The following is an 18811-nucleotide window of genomic DNA, read 5'->3' on the forward strand; positions in this document are numbered from 1 at the left end:
GCTATTTCCTTTTAGTAAACTGTTATTTTTTCATTTACAACTTCCTCATATTTTTTTTGTCTCTTTATAAAGGGGGAGGGGAGTTCATCTTATCGGAGTTCCCGCCTCCCAATATTTGTTTTTAAATCAAGACATTTTGTCATTATGAAGGTGTCAAATGAGATTACATATATATTAGATAATGATTTTGTCACCTCTTCTTCTAACTGCCACTTACTAGCCTATTAAAAATTACCACTCATTCCAAGGGTACCTAGGTGAGCTGGTACATTTTGTGTTCTGAATAGCTGATAAATATCTTGCGCATAAGAAGTGTTTGATCATTATGAATTCGCATGCCATTAATTGTAAAATACTTATGAAAGGAACTCATTTTATGTTCATACAGCTGTCATGTGTACTGCCAGGGGTGTTATGTTCTAATTTAGTGCTAGTCAATGGGCATAATAAAGGTGTTAATAATCAAATCTTGAGCATGCTATATTCTCGTATCCTATACTGCAACCAAAGCACAGGGTAGATGGAAATAACTTCATACTGACGTTTATATGTTACAATTTCTTGGCATCTCCAACATCTATGCATCATGAAGATAAACTGATGTAACAGAACTGTACAGAACAGAACCAAACTTATTCTAACTGTATTGAACGGTTAGAACAAGTAATTAAATTGCATTTTGTTTTTAACAGAAGCTGATCTTGGTGTTACACTTTCACCTAAGTTGAATCCATCTGATTATTGTTATAGAATTAAAGCTGCCCTAAGATGAGTTGATTTCATATCTTTAGTTTCTTTATGCTTCTAATATCTGCAAATTGCGTTGTACTGCTTAGATACTCTACCACCTTTTCCAAGTGTGACACACACAAGATTGCTTAGCTCTTCTTTAATAAAATAGCTAAGCAAGGAAGATACAAATAAATGAAACATATGCTACACAATTCTCAAAATCCTATGTTTTAGGTCAAACCACAGAAGATGAGTTTTGTGGCATGCCCTTAATGCACTAAGCTCAATTTCTTTTATATCCAGAGTAGAAAAATAAAACAATTTCAGGATTCAGGCAGTCCCTGAAGTGTGCTGCCTTTGTTCCAGACCTCTGTTTCTGCTATATCACTGGGTTGTAACTGATCATGAACGAAAGAGCCATTCAAGAGCTGACAGTTCATACATGGCTTGTTAAGTGAAGGTGTGATGGAGCTCAAGAGAATAAAATTAATTAAGAAGCTGACTAAATTCATGGCTAATATGGACTCAACAGTTTTAAGGAGAATTAAGAGTTTTAAGATAATCTTCAGCATGGCTTATGCCTATTATAGATATTATATTCTCTACAAACTTAATGGATATACCATTAGTATTATCTATGAAAAATAAATAATTTGTTGTCATGAACTGTGAATCTTGAACAGAAAGCAACCATAGATCACTACTCTGAAATGTAAAAATGTTCCTTTAAAAAATGTTTGACATTTCTGTCACAGGAAAAAAAAGTATCCTGGATAAATTAGCTTTTTTTTTTTTTAATTTTGTTGGAATAAACCTCTGAGGGATAGAATTATCACAGTTATACCGTTATATAGCATTAAATATTTAAATGCAGTTTGGTATACATGGATACAGAGTGTATTCCCTGTGTAGTTCATAGGAAACAGTCCCTAGCTTAGTCCGAAACAGAATACATTAGAAAATTAATACTAAAGTTTAGAAATTAATTCTTGAGAGCCTATAGCTCAAAACAGAAAAAACCCCCAAATGTACAGTATTTTAAAGTTAGCCGAGTGTTTATAAATCATGATCACACCCTACCTCAATGCATTGGTTAGAGGGAGGGCTCAGATGAAGACATAAATTATGTAATCCCAACAAAAACTTGGAGGAATTTAAGTCTCTACATCCATGGGAGTAATCAAAAAGCTCTTTTTTTTTTTTTTTTAGCACTGTCCAACTGGTAAAGTACCTGTCAAAACTCATTGGGTACCTCCTTGCACAACATGGAAGTTTCTGCTAGGAACCAGTGTACAAACTGCCCATTCTAGACCAGGCACCAGCCACAGGGGATCTCCCCAGAAGAGCCTTGTCCAGGTGTACACATTCTATCTCACACCAGGAACAGTGAAACAACAGCACAATGCACAGAAGTCATGGTCTTTTTCATCAAAAGCCTAACTGACAAAAATGATCTGGGCTCTCTTTGTAATAAATCTTGCCAGAGCTATGAGCTGAAGAGTTGGGTTTTGTTTCCATGTTAGCCTGTAGCTGAAGTTAGAAGGTAGTACTTTCCAAACCTATTCACATATTACTGCTGGAACAACTAGGCTGCTGGCTCACACACAAAGTGGGCACCCTCGTAGCTGTGCTACTATGCAGTCAAAAGTGCAACTATCTTTGAGCTGAATTCCACCAATAGCAGTAGCTATCTAAACCTAGGAGTTATGATGCTTTGCTGTGTTAGACAGTGACCTTGTTGCTGTCATTGTTTGACTATGTGTAGTAAAGCAACTCAAAATTAAATTAAAAGCAACCCTCCCATTATCTCCAATTCAATTTTATTTTTAGTGGTGTTTTAGGGGTTTTTGTTTGTTTAAAATAATAATGCCAAGGCACAGAGAGATTTGTGTGGGATTGCTGAGACCAAGATCCTTTGTACATAGGAAATTCTGAACCTTCTCTGAACATAAATAATAGTATATCACGTTCATAACATTAGACACTTACAGATTCCTTCTCTGAAAGCATTTCTTTTCAGTGATTTCCTCCTGAGATAGCAGAGGTGGTTTCAAACAATGCAGTCTGAATGCTAAACAAAGGGCTAGTGCTCTCTGACCAGAGGAGATGGGAAAAAGCCATCCTAATTAATGTTGTTACTCATTTGCCTAAAAGCAGCTGGGAATTTAATTAGTCTTGTAACTTGTTAGTTTTGATGGATATCTGCCCTCTGTCATGGAGCAGCTGCTATCTCACCTCCAGCTGCTTCATACAGATCAGCAGTTCCCAAGCTTTTTAGAGCCAGTCTCACTGATGCCTGCCTTGTCTTGCCCCTTTGACCAAGCACTGCTTCCTTGATGGTTTTCACCAGTGCTGGATGCTGATCCCTTCATCCCTGCAGTCTCCTTGTTTATTCCTTGATGCTGAAACCCTGCTGTAGCCTTGCCTTGCCATGCTGCAGATGTGTACTGGCACCTTGGTCTTCCCCCAGATGGTTCTTCCTCCCTCCCTTTCCCCTAATATTTAATGTCATGTTGTTAACACAGAGAACTGTGCCAACAAGCCAAGCAGAGTTTGAAACTGGGGTCAATCCTGTTTTTCACTTCAATTAATCTCTGCTGTAACCCTTTCTTACAGGTCAACAGCCCTAAACCTGTTGCTTTGAGAGTGGACACAGCAGAGCTAAGGAGTTGTGTGTTACCAGCTAAGGCAAAGAGATTTCCCTTGTGAAAAGAATAGGGGGGAAAAGTATACATATATAAACTAAAAAAGTAATTTGAGAAAGTGAATTTCTGGTCAATCTGAAAGAGAAAGTGTTATCTCACTGGAAGGGAATAAAAAAGGTTTCAATTAAGTGCTTAGTTCAGCCCAAAGCAAAGTTTCAATTTCTTTTCGCTGTGTGATCCTTTTAAGTCTATTTGGCTAAACTCACACCAAAATTTATTTAAATGGTTCTATTTTTGTATTTTCAAAAGCTTTGTAGCTCTTCTTTTTGGACCTATCAAAGCTGTTCCTATTCTAATAATTTTGGTAGTCTTTAAAGCACAGTTTTCAGAAAATAACTCATTCACAATAACAAATTTGCCCAAGTCTGTCATCAACCTTTTTACCTCCTTCTTTTCCCTTTGTGGACTTGTAAAATAGATGGTCTTGGAAACAAACTTAATGGTATTCTAACTGAATGCCGTGCTAAGCTGAGACATTATTTTGAGTTTGCTTTAGAAATGTCTTACCTCATGTCTATGTAAGAATGGGGAAAAAATACAACAAAAGGGTTGTGATAATTTTATATTTATATTTCTGTAAATTTAAAAAAAAATCCCAACAGATTTAATCTACTGTGAAACAGGTCTGTGCTTTCTGATCTAATATTGTAATTTTATATTATATTATATTGTTATTATTAACAGCATTAAATTAGGGGTTAATTTGGCTAGATGCTCAATATTTTCATACTACACTCTCGGGCACAGCAAAACTTTCTTGAGAATAAAAGAGAATCTTCTTTTAGGACTATATCCAGTATGAACATTGTATTACTCCCTTTTGCTCTACTGTTTTCTTGGATTTTTTTTAATGATTCCAAACTTGCCCTTGTCATCCACAGAAGAGAGAAAGAAAAGAATTTTTATATGTTTTACTGGAGGGACTGTGCTCACAAAATCATTTTTCACAGATTATATCAGACCACATGCTAATAACATATGCATACTCACTACCAGCACGTCTGGGATAAATGATAATTTTGACACTCTGTAATGCATCACTTTCATTGTGTTTAAGGATTTATTATCCTGGAAATGGCCATGGGTACTGTAGGGGAATCAGATCTTTCTGAAATCTCTTACTTAATCAGCATTTCTGTTTTGTAAAAGGGATTCTCAAAGATAAATATACAGGAAAGCCAACCTGTTATATCTGGATATTTTCCTTTACATTTTTCATAGAATCATAGAACCTCCTGAATCTGAAGAGACCAACATTGAGTACAAGTTCTGGCTGTGCACAGGACAACCCCAAGAATCCCACCATGTGCTTGACATTTTTGACAAATCTCTTTTTAGGGAATCTCACTTTAGGCTTGAGTGCATTTCCACATCTCAGCTTCAAAAAAGTAGAAATTCCTGAAAATCCAAAAGTTGCTAGTATGGCCATCTGTGACCCAAATATAACATTTTTTTGAGGTAATGAATTACTGGCAAATCAGGTGGCAAAGATGTTGCTATTCAGCCATTTGAACACTTCACATTTAGCCTCGGAACAATTTTATGGTGCTCTAACTAAACTAATTGTTATTCAAACCAGTTTATTATATGTCTTAGTAAGTTTCATGTTGGTGAAATTTTACAGTGCATCAGTAAGAATGCAAAGTTATTTTTTCCCTGTGTTTTTGATGCTTTTGTTAAAATGTGCAATTACAGAGGTGATGTTTGAGGCTAGATCAAACCTCTCTGACATGAGTAGGTTGGCCTATTTTCAGACAATACAAAGTTCTTCAGTGCTTTTAGACAAATGGCTCTATGCAGGTACTTTCGAGAAGGAACATACACAGCACATCCAGAGGAGACAGAAAGGCCACGCAGAAACACAGGGCTGTGTCTCAGAGCACAATGCAATGCCACGTAGAGGTACTGCTCCTCTTCAGCTCCAGAAATGTACTCATGTCAAACTGCTTTGAGTATCTCACTCTTTTCCTTAGTTAACTGTATTTAGTTATTGAGCCCAGAATTCTGCTGAGATGATCTACTAAAGAAGACCAGGAAAACTCAGTACAGTCTGACCAAGCATTAACATATGGCTTACAGGGAAATAATTTAGAGGGAGGACTCTCAGCTTGAGTGATCATTGAAAATATTTGTGTTGTGAATAGAGAAACTGCCTTTTTTTGTCTGATTACTTTGAAGCCCAAGAACATAAAACCATTTTTTTTCCACTTTAAATTCATAGATTATTTTTCTTCTTCCCTCCACTTCTCTCCCCAAATTTACAAACACTGAAATAACCTTCAGGACCTTAAATTGTAACCCTTTACCAGCCTGAAATAGACTAAAAATAACTTTCAAACTAGCAATAACTTTCTTATAATTTTCAAAATCAGGTTTCACCAAGTAAAAAGAGTTCAGGACACTGAAAATATAGGTCTTGGTCTGAAATTTTTTCTCAGACAAAAAGACGAGAATAGTCAAGGACTGAAAATCTGTCATTGAGTCTTACAAACTGAAAAGCTTCTGAGTAGGCTAAATGTCTTTCTCCAAAACAGTTACTTAGCAGTCAAGTTTGCAAGCATCAGAATCTTATAGCTGAATGCCATGGCTCTAGTACAAGGTAAAAAGATCCTGTGATACGACATAAACCAGAGGAACAAAGTATCATGCATTTACATACACATGTAATGATTTCAAAACTAAAACTCTGAAATGCAGCAGTTTGAAAACTTTCCAGAATTATTGCAGATCTGCAAGACACCTTTCTCTATTCTCAGTTCTCTCTCTCTGCTCTGGTACTTAGTCTTGATCTCAAATGCAAGTAACAATAAGAGGAAAGTAATTTTCCTTATACAGAGAATGAGAAAATCTAGGGTGGCATTTTTACTTGTTCCATTTGTGAAGAAACCCTTGGGACTTTCACACTGTCCACATATCAATGCAAAATGACAGGAAGGAATTTGCAAACTATAGCTGTAATTGAAAACTGAAATGCTCCCATATTTATTTTCCTTTAGGCTGCTTTAAAACCAGCTCAGAATTTTATGTATTGAACCTTTCTAATTTCCCTTCTGGACTTAAAATATCAGAAATATGAAGCTCAAATACTATTATAATTTGTAAAATAAAGAGATTAATAATGGGATTTTTTGGAGCCAAATTCTTTCCACTTCTCTCTTGTAAATATGTTTTTTTAAAAAGTAGCCACATCACTAACAATAGGTTTCAGACAATAAAGTGAATATTCTCCTTAAAATAAAAGCTAAACCTTTCAAACAACTGAAATATGAAAATAGAATAAAAAATCACAAATGACAAAAGAGAAAACTTGGTCCCATAACAGTGAAATTTTTCAGAACCAATCTCTGTGTGCATGTGCATGCATATACATTTGTAATTTTTGTCCACACATCCTATACTTCTATTTAAAGAAACATTAGCAAACTCACCAAAATTATTTGTTACTCCAAGTAAAACTACATTAAAATGGTTATCTTCTTTCATTTATCTTTTCCTGTTGTTGTTGTGTGCAAGTCTCATAACATTAGATTACCTAAAATATTTGATGCTACTGAATTCAAATTATTTTATAATAAATATGTATCTTTAAAAAATCATTGGATCTGCCTATCCTGAGAACTCAAAAGTTAGGACTTTAGTTATAATATCCCTATAGTAGATTGAACTAAGAGTGTCTTTCATACTTGGATGTCAATGTATTTTTTACATGAACATATCAAAGTGTATGGGTGGTCTCAAGGCTTCCTGCATTTGCAGTTTCATTCACTGAAATGTGGAGTTTCAAATACACACTCTCACTCCACTTCCAATTTAACACAATATTTATCTAAGCATATAGAAAGATTCTTGCAGGATGTGCTGTAAGGTTAGGAGACACTTTTTTCAGGTGAACATCATGACAATATAGTTCTTCTTCACTAAGACCAGCAGACTTCACTCTAAAGAATTCTCCTTTGCGTATATATATTACTTCCAGGTGTAAGAAAAGACACGCTATATAAAAGACTAGTCTGAAATAATGCTTAATATGAATGAAGACCTCACATCCAATTGAAAAACAGATGTACATTTAACTGTGTATGCCGACACTTAAAGTGTACTCATGCTGAAATTGTAATGAGAACTTTCAGTCAATTTCCTTTGTCACACAGTGGCAGTTTTGAAAGCAAAGAAATACAATGGTAAATAGTGAAAAACAACCAATGTCTAAGGAAACAATAGAGAACATGGTTGTCATAACTGTGCTAAAACTTTAGTTTAATGACAGCAATTTCACTCTGGGTATCCCTCACTTTCACTGGGAACACATTTGTGACTTTTTTTTGTTTTGTTTTCATTCTTTGTCCACAGACAGTTTCTACAAGAGTACAGAAATGCTTCCTGTAGGGAACATCTACCTAAAAAAGGATAGAAACAATGATTAGCAACATCTTTGCTCAAAATCACTGAGAATCTGGAATGCTGAGAATCTGGAAGAGTTTAGAAAAGGTTTGGGTTTTTTTCCCTACATAAGCATGTTAGCCTCAAATAAATTAGACAATATATTAGGTAATAGAAAGGGTATAAAAGCCACTGGTAAAGGAACAATGAATTAATGTCTAAAATTTTGAATACTCATTTTATATTAAAGCTGTAGGAGAACACATGGGAAGATGTCTCACTTTTCCCTTTCCTTTCTCTGCTCTCAAATCCTAACAGTCTTCTTCATGTATGACTACAAATAGGCATGGCATGCCCATTATTTTAATTATGTGGGGACAGGAATCTTTTCTTCCTTTGAATAAATAAAGTGGATCAAGAAATGAATCTCACGAGAAATATCTATCTTCTAACTGATTGTGTGATGTGTCCTGTTGGATATGTGCATGCTGACTTTTTGTTTCACATTTAAGGTTACAAAGGAAATGAAAGGTGAACATTGACAGTGATCTCACTGGGTATCACTTTATGATTCCATATAATTTTTAAATTTTTGTTTGTGACAATCACTTCTGAGCTCTAGAAAGGCACATGGATTTGACAGAATTGTTTTGACTATTAGACATAAGCCAGTTGTGTTATGGAAATTTTAAAAAACACCTTACATACTGCAGTCTGACTTCTATTTTATTTAACATGTCAAAGGACTAAAAGAAGAATGTCAAGCTTGACACTGAAATGTGTGCTTTGCCTAACATGAAGAATGTCTTTCCTGTAAAGATAGAAACTGATTCATAATCAAACTTCAGGGAAATAGCTAGTGTGCTAGACTGGGCCTTCACAGAGTTTTAATTTCCAAAGCAACTAAATAAAGAAAAGGAAACCTTTCACTGAAACAAAATGTGTTAATTCCTTTATACATCAGGTATTCTGATACCTGATATTAAGGGCACTTCTGAGAGTTGAGAAAGTTCTGAAAAGTTTAGATTTAGACATGGCATTTATATTCAAGTTACAAGAGATATGTATTGAATTTAATGAAATGTTTGACAATCAGCATTCATCAGTATCTGACAGTAAAATTCATACTATATGAGACTTTAATGTAGCCTTAGTTTATACATAATGAATACTGACTGCACTGTGTTAGTTAGTTGGGAAAAGGAGATCATAACAGAGTACTGTCAAAAATAGTGATGTCAGAAAATTGAACACTGTAACTATTGCAATTATGAAAGTTATGTTGGCAAAAGAAATGCTATAATGAACTCAGAAAACATTAAATTGGCACGTATACTATTGTTACTGAAGCATATTTAGATCCCTTGAAGTTCTGTAGAAATATAGACTTGTGTGCTATTACAACATGTGATCACTGACATACGCAATACTTCTAAATTGCTGACAGAGTTTCCAGTTTTGTGTGAAACACAGGAAAGAAAAAAAGTGTTGTTACCACCATCCATCCCTAAGGTCAGTGCTGAGGTTACAGTCAGAGCAAGGGACAAGTTCCTTCCAAACTGGGATTCTGCCCTTAGCTGCTATCCATGTTGATATCTGTGAGTCCATGGGCCCTGATGGGATGTATCCATGAGAGCTGCCAGACACCATAGTTAGGCCACTCACGATCATCTTTGAAAGGTTGTGGCACCAGGACAGGTGCCTGAGGAATGGAAGAATGCAAATGTCACCTGGTTTTCGAAAAGGACAAGAAGGAGGACCCAGGGAACTACTGGCCAGTCAGTCAGTCTCACCTCAATCCCTGGAAAGGTGATGGAATGCCTCATTCTAGAGGCCATCTCTATCCTCATGAAGGACAAGAAGGTGATCAGGCATAATCAGCATGGATTCACTGAAGGTGATCACTCTCTAGGATGAAACGACTACCTGGATGGATGAGGGGAGAGCAGTGGATACTGTCTACCTCAACTTAGCAAGGCTTTTAACACCATCTCTCACAGTACCCTCATAGGCAAACTCAGGAAGTGAGGCCTGGATGAGAGTGGACAGTGAGGTGGATTAAGAACTGGCTGAATGGCAGATCCTAGAGAGTCGTAATCAGTGGCACAGGGTTTAGTTGGAAACCTGTCACTAGCAGAGTCCCACAAAGTTCAATACTGGGTCCGGTCTTTTTTAACTTATTTATCAATGACCTGGATGAAAGGGCAGATGCCTCCTCAGCAAGTTTCAATGATGACACAAAGCTGGAGGGGTGGCTGATACCCCAGAGTTCTGTGCAGCCCTGCAGCAGGCCCTCAGCAGGTCCTGTCCCTGGAGGTATTCAAGAAAACTCTGGACATGGCACTTGGTGACACGGTCTAGTTGATATGCTGGTGTTTGGTCAAAGGTTGGAATTGATGCTCTCAGAGGTCTTTTCCAACCTATTTGATTCTGTGATTCTGTAAAAGAATCATAGAATCACAGAATCATAGAATCAACTGTGTTGGAAAAGACCTCCAATATCATTAAGTCCAACCCTTGATCCAACAACACCCTGGTTACCAGACCATGGCACTAAGTGCCACATCCAGTCTCATCTTAAAAACCTCCAGGGATGGTCAATCCACTGCCTCCCTGGGCAGCCCATTCCAATATTGGATTACTCTCTCTGTAAAAATTTCTTACTAATATCCAACCTAAACCTACCCTGGCAGAGCTTAAGATCGTGCCCTCTTGTCCTACTGCTGGTTGCCTGAGAGAAGAGACCAACGTTCACCTAGTTACAACCTCCTTTCAGGTAAACCTCCTTTTGGGTAGAACAAGAGTCCAATTTTAAAACATGATGAATCCAGACAGTTGATTTCCTGACCATTTAAAATTATTTTCTGGCTAATGTCACTCATGTGTGGAGATTTTAAAAAAAGCAGTACTCTTCATCAAATAAAAATTTCAGAATAAATTTGAAATAGGCTCACTGTGGTGACTAAAGTTAGAATTTGGCAAGTATCAACATATTTGTTTTCCCTAAATCTTGTTATATTTAGAACTATTTTCACTACCTCCAGACAGCAAACGTAACATTTATGCTAGCCTAAAGCATTATCATAGCATATGCAGCCTTCTGAAGGTTTTCTGTATTCTTCCCATTTACAGCATGGTTAGTTACAGTGTATCACATGGACCATCTCTACATTTATTGCTATGTATACAGCAAGAATTTTTTCCATATCAGGTTTCTCTCTTCTCCTGTTTTAGTGGAGAGTTTCACTGCCTTCTACCAGTCCATCTCCCTAATGCTCATTGCCAAGGAATCTGCCCGTACCATACGTCAATACTGAATTTTTCTACACACCTGAGAATCCTAGACTCAGGATAGATAGACACGTGATTTAGATGAAGACCACTGTCTGGAGAACTGTAGAAGTGATTAACTCTTGATTTACTTTAGTTTTAGTTTATCTTGCAAGCAAAGAAAGTTGCTCCTTCCGAAGTACTGGATGACATCACTATGCTGGATGCTGGCAATACAGGTGATGTAATGACTGTCTTGTCTCATTAGCTTGGTTCAGGAATCCCTTTTCCACTTCATCAAAGGAAGGAAACTACCCAACCACTACTTGGAAAATATATTCCCATTGAGTTTGATGTTGGCATTTGAGCCGCTTATTGAATATAGATTGGTGCTGCCTGTTCTCTGTCTTGACAGCAACCAGATCCCTGCCCTCTGCCAGAAGAGTATAGGCAGAAAAGGACAGGAGCAGACACTCTTTTCCAATTCATTTTTCAACAACAACAAAAACATCTAATCCTTTTGTGTAAATCTCTCCAGTTTTGGCAGCCAGCATGGAAAATCAAAAGCCAATTTTAACAATGCTTACAGGTATGAAAAAAAGAGTAACATTTTAATACACGTAAATAAAACCCTCTTCATCCTTCCCTTATAGGCATTTAAAAGTAGACAATGAATTTGACCCACTGTGGGCCATAGTATATTTTGGAACACACCTACACTTCTCTTTTGTTTATTTCAAACTCTAGTACAAACCACTATTGTAAAGGTTCATTTCAGTGTTTAAAATCACTTACTATGTATATATGTTAATCTAAAATACAAATATAGCACAATTTTAACTCTAGGAAATCCCAGTAAAAACAAAAAAACAAAAATACCAAACACAACAATTGAAATGAAGCAAGTGAAATAATTAGATTGTCAGCAAAAAGATGATGTCAATATGGGGCATTTTCCTTATTTCAGAAGAAGAAAATAATTGTTTGGTTAAAACTTAATACAGATATGCCTTTTGAAAGATTACCAGAAATAAAGCCAGTTAAGCAAACCCAACTGATCACTTTAACACTGGGTTCATTCAGGTAGTTTTGTTATCCAATTATTACCAGCAGAGGTAAACACATTTCCCTGATTTACATAAGGGCTTGCTATGTGATGGGGCATAGAAGCAGGTAAAAGGAAAGAGGACATCAGCTGGCTGACAGATAAGAAAAAATTCCACACTCTAGTGTGTGTACTATCCCCTCATCCATGTGCAGCAAACATCCAGCAGTTCCAGCACTGATGGTAGATTAGTCTTTTGAAATCTGTGGCAGTTGTAAAGCTTTTTATCTGGCTGGGGCCTTAAGAGAAAATGCTGCAAAGTAAGCCTGCGTACACAGGTGTGCAATACAAGTTACAGAGGGCAATGTTGTGCAAAATACAAAAAATGCATTATTAAAATAATTAACAAGATGTGAACATTTAGTTGTCACATGCTGGAAATAAAAATGTTCAATACCTGTAAAGGACCTTTTAACTTTCCCCAGTGCTCTGTCCTTTGTGCTTAGCCCTGTTTCCCATGCCAGGCTCAGCAAACCTGGGGATAGTCAGAGAAATCCCCACAGAGAGCTACTGCACAAGTCCAGATTCATAGGGACTGTGCTACACATTTAAAGATTCAAAATAATAAAAGAAGTTGTAGAAACTTGTTACAAGTTGAGACAGGTGTCCAGAAACAGATACCTGCTTGAAAGAAATACACTTATCATTTTGTCACTTTGACAGAAAGGAGTTCTCCTTAGTCCATTTGAAGGTGCCCCTGACCCACAGTTTCTCCTTGAATGCTTGTTTTCTCCAGAAAATATTTTTTAACAACAACAACAAAACTATCATTTTCAAAGCTTCATCCACGGTACAAGATGATAAATTCCATTTCCTGAATAAAGACTTCAGGTATCCAATAAAATACAGTAAACTGGGAAGAGTAAGAATGAATGACGTTTTGGAAAAGGTGACATCCTCTGACTTTCCCTTCTCAGCTTGTTGCCTTTGTCTTGTATTACACTTGACCAATATTTCTGGTTTATCTGTGTAGACATCTATCAGTTACCTAATTGAAGATATATATGAAGTATGAAACACAGTTCTATCCATTGGTTTAATTTACAGAAGACTCAAATTTTGGTTAATATTGTTCATACCTGACCATCTAGAGTAGAATGATTAGTTTTGAAGAAAATACCAAGAAAATTTTCGAATTATTTAATTGATTATACCATCGATGATAGATGTGGAAGATCGTGACCAGAGCAAGCACACAAAGGGTTAATGAAGCACTGGACATTGCCAGAACGGAAGAGAATGTGACAGAAGGTGAGAGGAAGTGTCTACAAGGTGCGTGGAGCCAAAGGTCATGTGACCCACAAGAAGATGATTGAAGAAAAGAAGAAAGCGTGTTGAAAGCTGATATGTGTAAAGACGGACATTAGTCATTAAAAGGCAGAAATATACATACTGTACTTTTATAGGGCCAAGTATTGCTTGTTGATAGGTTGAAGATGCTTAACTCACAAACCAGAAACAACACTAGTTCCTCTATAAATAGAGGTTTGAAATAAATAATGAACGATTCTCTTGCTGACCAGCAAGGGTGTCTATGCCTCATTCGCTACAATGGTGCCCTGTGTGAGGACCTTGAGGTCCCAGGGACCTTTCAGTGAAATGTTGGGACAGAGGACGTTCATCCATAGCGATCTCCCAACTGGAAGCAGGAGAAAGGGGATCTCTTTGCAGTGCGGCCGCCCATCACCTAAGAAGCAGGTGAGCAGTTGGGAAAGATGCAGGGAAAAATATCCCTGGAACAGAAACAAAGCTTGGATGCTTTGCACTGCCTTATGTGAAAGCAAAACCGAGAAGTGTCCGAAAATTAATTAATGACACTTTTAGGTTGGATTTTTTTACATCTACCTGATTTTCCAAAAGATGGGACTTTCCAAATAGAAACCTGCAACAAATAGTTGTATGATCTGTGAGCAAGCTGGACTTGGGGACTCTGCAGCTTGCAAACACTTAACTACCTGGGGTATGAGAGACAGAGACTGCTGGAGCTCTGGACTCTAACCCTTTCGCTCCTCCTGTTAAGGAGGACAAAACTAAGACTGCAGAGCCACCCTTATAGGAGAAAAGTGGCTGCAAACTGCCCAAACTCCCACAGACATGCTTTTCCACCCTCCTGAAAGGGGAATCTGACATTGACTCCAATGACTCTTCTGATCCAGGGTTAGACGAACCAGAACGAAAATGATTTCCTTTCATTAAAACCCAGAATGTGTGTAGAAAGATTTATGCAAACAAATGGGATGAATGCAGAGAGGAGGCTTTAGCAATGGGCAACCGGGACTTTGTAACCACCTGTCCTGTAATATATTGATGACAACAACCACCTAAGTATCATAGCTTGTCTTATGAAATGATAAAAGATTTACGGCAGTTAGTAAGAGAAATTTATACCATAAATTATACCATAGATAAATTTATTATACATATACTATTGCTTGACCTAAACAATAAACAACTGGAAGGAAGGAGTCTTAAATTGCCCAGACTCTGAAAAAATATATAGGCATTTTACTGTAATTGACTGTGCTACTGAGATTAGGATTGTTGAAATCATAATTTAAGCCTTCATTTATCAGACAAAAAGCTAGTGAGATGGAAAGAAACTAAGTCATTACCTCAACAACTCATCTGTCAATCCTTTCACAATTCTTCAACATGGATTTACTGAATGGAGACTCCAATGCACAACTGGAAGTTATTGCAATATGAAAAAGTGATGCTCATTTTGGTGGACCTGCATTTAACAGGACTGTGTTTTTTAAACTGTCGTTCCATATTTAGTTTTTTTCCTTTATCCTGTATTGCCCTAAAACATCTAATTAAAACAGATACTACATGAACTAAAAGTCACTTTAAAGCCAGAGAGATTATCACTCGCAATCAATTGCTGCAATATAATGACAATTTAGAAAATTTCTGACCTGTGTTTATTTTAAGCAATTTGAAACTCTAATTGGGAAACAAAAATCAAAGGAAACTGGGGTAAAAGACACAGGAACATCCTAAAAACAACTCTTCAAAGGAGTCTGAAATTTAACTAAGATTTTTAAAAAATATTTAGTATTTGTTTAGATGGAATCAGAATTTATGCTAATCACAAATTTTCCTCTGAATTAGAAAGACTAGTTGAGCAGAAGATGTTGAAAAGTTCATTTTACAGATTACAGACTAAAGATTTAGTGAAGAACTTGGTCCTTCAGACGAGAAGTCAGATGATATCAAAGCACCAAAGTTCCCAAATTGTTACCTATAAATCCAGTCATTGTTACTAAACTTTGCTGTGCTTTGCTTGCCCCAAGTCCCTCCCTCAATCCCCAAGACCAGAGTTCTTATCAGTATTACTGGAACATGCTTGTTAAACACTTAGAGATAAGGCTCGGTATAAAACAAACATTTAGTTGCATTCTTTTAAAAATATCTCTAAACTCTTCTAAGCAAGATGGTAATGTGTCCTATTCCGAAAGAACTAGAGCCAGAAATTCCCTTTGAACTATGGATAGTGACCCCTTCTTTGGAAAAAGGGTCTTCAAAGTCCATATGTGGACACAGACTGTGAGATGCCAGAAGAACGACAGTTGTAGTCATTCCTCTGGTGCTTTGTGTCTCCTAATACCAAGATCCTAGATATATGTAGTCTTTTGGGTTGGGTAACAAAGCTCCTTCCTATTTGTGTCCCCACTGGAGGGAACCTATCTCAGGTTTCTGCTCCATGTGGTGCAGAAGGCACTTTAAACAGTAGGCACTTAAGTGTTAGCTTCGGAGTTGTTTGCTGGATAAAGCTACAAGTAGGTAAGCATTAATGTATAATTATTTGAATATTGCCATAAAACTATTACAGTTATAGGAAGTGAGCTGATGTACTGTATCCATAGGCCTTTTGAACCTAGAATCATCTTATGAACAGCTATAAAAAAATTCTTTTGGATGATATCCTAATCTATAGTAACATTTACATGTGAAGTTACAATGCATGAATGCTTTGTTATTCCCCTGAACTAATATCAGGCAGGTCAAAGCAGTTGCTGGCAATTAGACTCAAATATTAGTGGTTTTGAAACTAAAAATTTTGACAGTGACTCAGGGATGTCCAAAGCAATGCAGTGCATCAGAGAGAGAAGGTACAAATTTGGCCAGAACTGATTTTTGCCAATCAGCTATTAAAGTGTGACTCACTGTCCAAAGTACTGGATACTCCCTATGTTTCGTTACTATACAGTGCCTCAGCACTTGGTCATTACTCACTATCAACTAGCTTTTCAACTATGGAAAATAAAACTGATTTTTAATATCCATCTTTACAAGGATACCTGAAAAATTCAGGGCTCTTTGAAATCTTTTTCTTTTTTTTTTTTTTAAATATAATGCAATGAAAGTGATAGATGTAAGGCAGATGACCTGGACCATGACTATACCGCCTAAGATCAGAATCTTTATGGCCCTGTACTTTCCAATGCTTTTTATTTTAACATTTCACAGAGGTCAGATTTTGGGAAAACCAATGTGTCTGTCTTGGAAGTCTCAGAGAGACTGACCATTGAAAATCATTCTTCTCCATTCCTTCTTTTGATTATTCCTGAACCATATGCTAAATACTGTTAGTCATCTCTCCACAACCACGTGAGCAAGGAAAATCTATAATTTGAGTGTACTTTTCTGGAGGCAAAATGACAGAAAGTATGACCTACCTGCAGACCAAATAATGTGCCAAGAAGTGAATTCTGGTCAGACTAAAATGAAGTGAGAGTGTCTGTGGGTTTTCTCCCATTTTATGAAGTGTTGCAGAGGCGTACTACAGAAGGCTTTAGCCGTGATGTCAGAGTTAGCCTGGCTGTTGAAATAGCAGAGAAATATTATTACATGTTTATAGATTTGGAGATAAAAGAGTGGTATATGGACACAGAACAGCACGCTTGCAGTACTTTGCTACTGCATTTCTGATGGGTAAAGGACAACTAAAAGAGTTATATACTAAACATTTAAGTCATGCATTTAGATAGCTTTGTATATTTAATCACAGGCATTGTAAGTCTTATGGCATGAAATATATATAGGTTGTTTTGGACAAAGTTCTGAATCACCATAAATGAGACTCAAAGAAATTACCTTACTGGACATTGAATGACTTTGTTACAGTAACTCAAGCTACAATTTTAATTCCGTTCATATTTTTAATAGGTATTTTCTAAGTTTGTTTAACCATAAAATTGTGTTAAGAGAATTCTTTAATTTTATGATACAGAAGGTTATAAAATCTTCATCAAGGCTCAAAGATGTAATCTATATAGCAATCAGTTTTTGTTTGCCCTGAAAATACTTTTGCAAAGCTAATAACTTGGGGAGAAAAAGGAGTTAATTTTGGGTAAAAAATCAACAATAAATAACAAATAATGAATAAATAACTTTTCATTCTGTTACATGACTGTTAACAAAAAGTTTATCTATTTAAACTGTTAACCAGTATAAACAGATAGACTTCTTTTTCAGGCCTCAATAAATGATTTCTTTAAACATAATATTACTTTTTGCAGTTCCCTGTAACATGTCATGACCCTACTAATATTTTGGTGGTAAAACCAAATTATTTCTTTACATAGCAACTGTGTGAAATAACACATCCCTCAGTCCCTTCTGGGTTGGAGTAGCATGGTGGAGGGAGCGGTCAAGTATTGTCGGGGGTTTTCACAGGGTGAACAATAATGTTTCTTTTCTTGTACAATCTGTCATTGGTATTGTTGCTGTTACTGTTTGTTTCTTATCTCATTGCTGTTTCCAGTAAATTGTTCTTATCTCAACAAGTGATTTTTACCTTTAGTGTCTTCAAATCCCCTCTCCAGCCTGACAAGGGGAAGGGGGAGTAAATGAGCAGTGCATGGTTTGGAGTGGCTTCAGTGGGAACACTGAATTGGGGAATACCATTCCTAAACCATGAAGGTCTTATTATTCCTGGTTCTAGTGAGATCATGTCTTGGAGCTCATTGCATGTTCCCCAGGGAAGCTTTTCTGCTGTAAGGATAGATATTTGTATCTTTTCTGTTGGGCAGTGAGATTTTTCTAAGCTTTTCCTTACCAATGTTGCTAATATCTGATCTAGTAATCATGTTGCCTTAAAGGAGGGAGGGAGTCAAAAAGACACTCAAGAGGCAATCATTAGTAGAGATAAGAGAGCAGCTTTAATAGAAGGCCTTCGATAGAGACACGCACACCACGTGTCCAGGGGGTTACACAATTTAAGGTATTTTCCCAACGAATCCCAGATCTATCTACCCAGCACATCCCAGTTCTTAAATGAAATGAAGGCCTTCCTTGAGGGAAGTCTAAACAAGCTAAAGGAATTTAGAAAGTTAGATATGAGATGGAGAAAAAGGTTTGGATATGTGTAAACTACCGTGCTAAAGTGTGAGCTAACTACAGCTACTTCTAAAATCTACAAAAAGCTAAAAATAAAAAAAATTGACAATCCTTCTGGTCTTTTGGAGGAAACAAAAAATCATTGAGAAAAGCATTTACATAGTATACTTTATATAAAGTACTTCTATCAAGAGGATTTTCTTTGTAAGTAAAGAAGTCCCTGAGATTAACTCGGTTAGAGCGTAGTGCTAACAATGCCAAGGTTGTGGATTAA

Source organism: Pipra filicauda, unplaced genomic scaffold, assembly GCF_003945595.2.
Source record: "Pipra filicauda isolate LSUMZ 115617 unplaced genomic scaffold, ASM394559v2 scaffold40_size4127951_pilon, whole genome shotgun sequence".
Taxonomy (NCBI): domain Eukaryota; kingdom Metazoa; phylum Chordata; class Aves; order Passeriformes; family Pipridae; genus Pipra; species Pipra filicauda.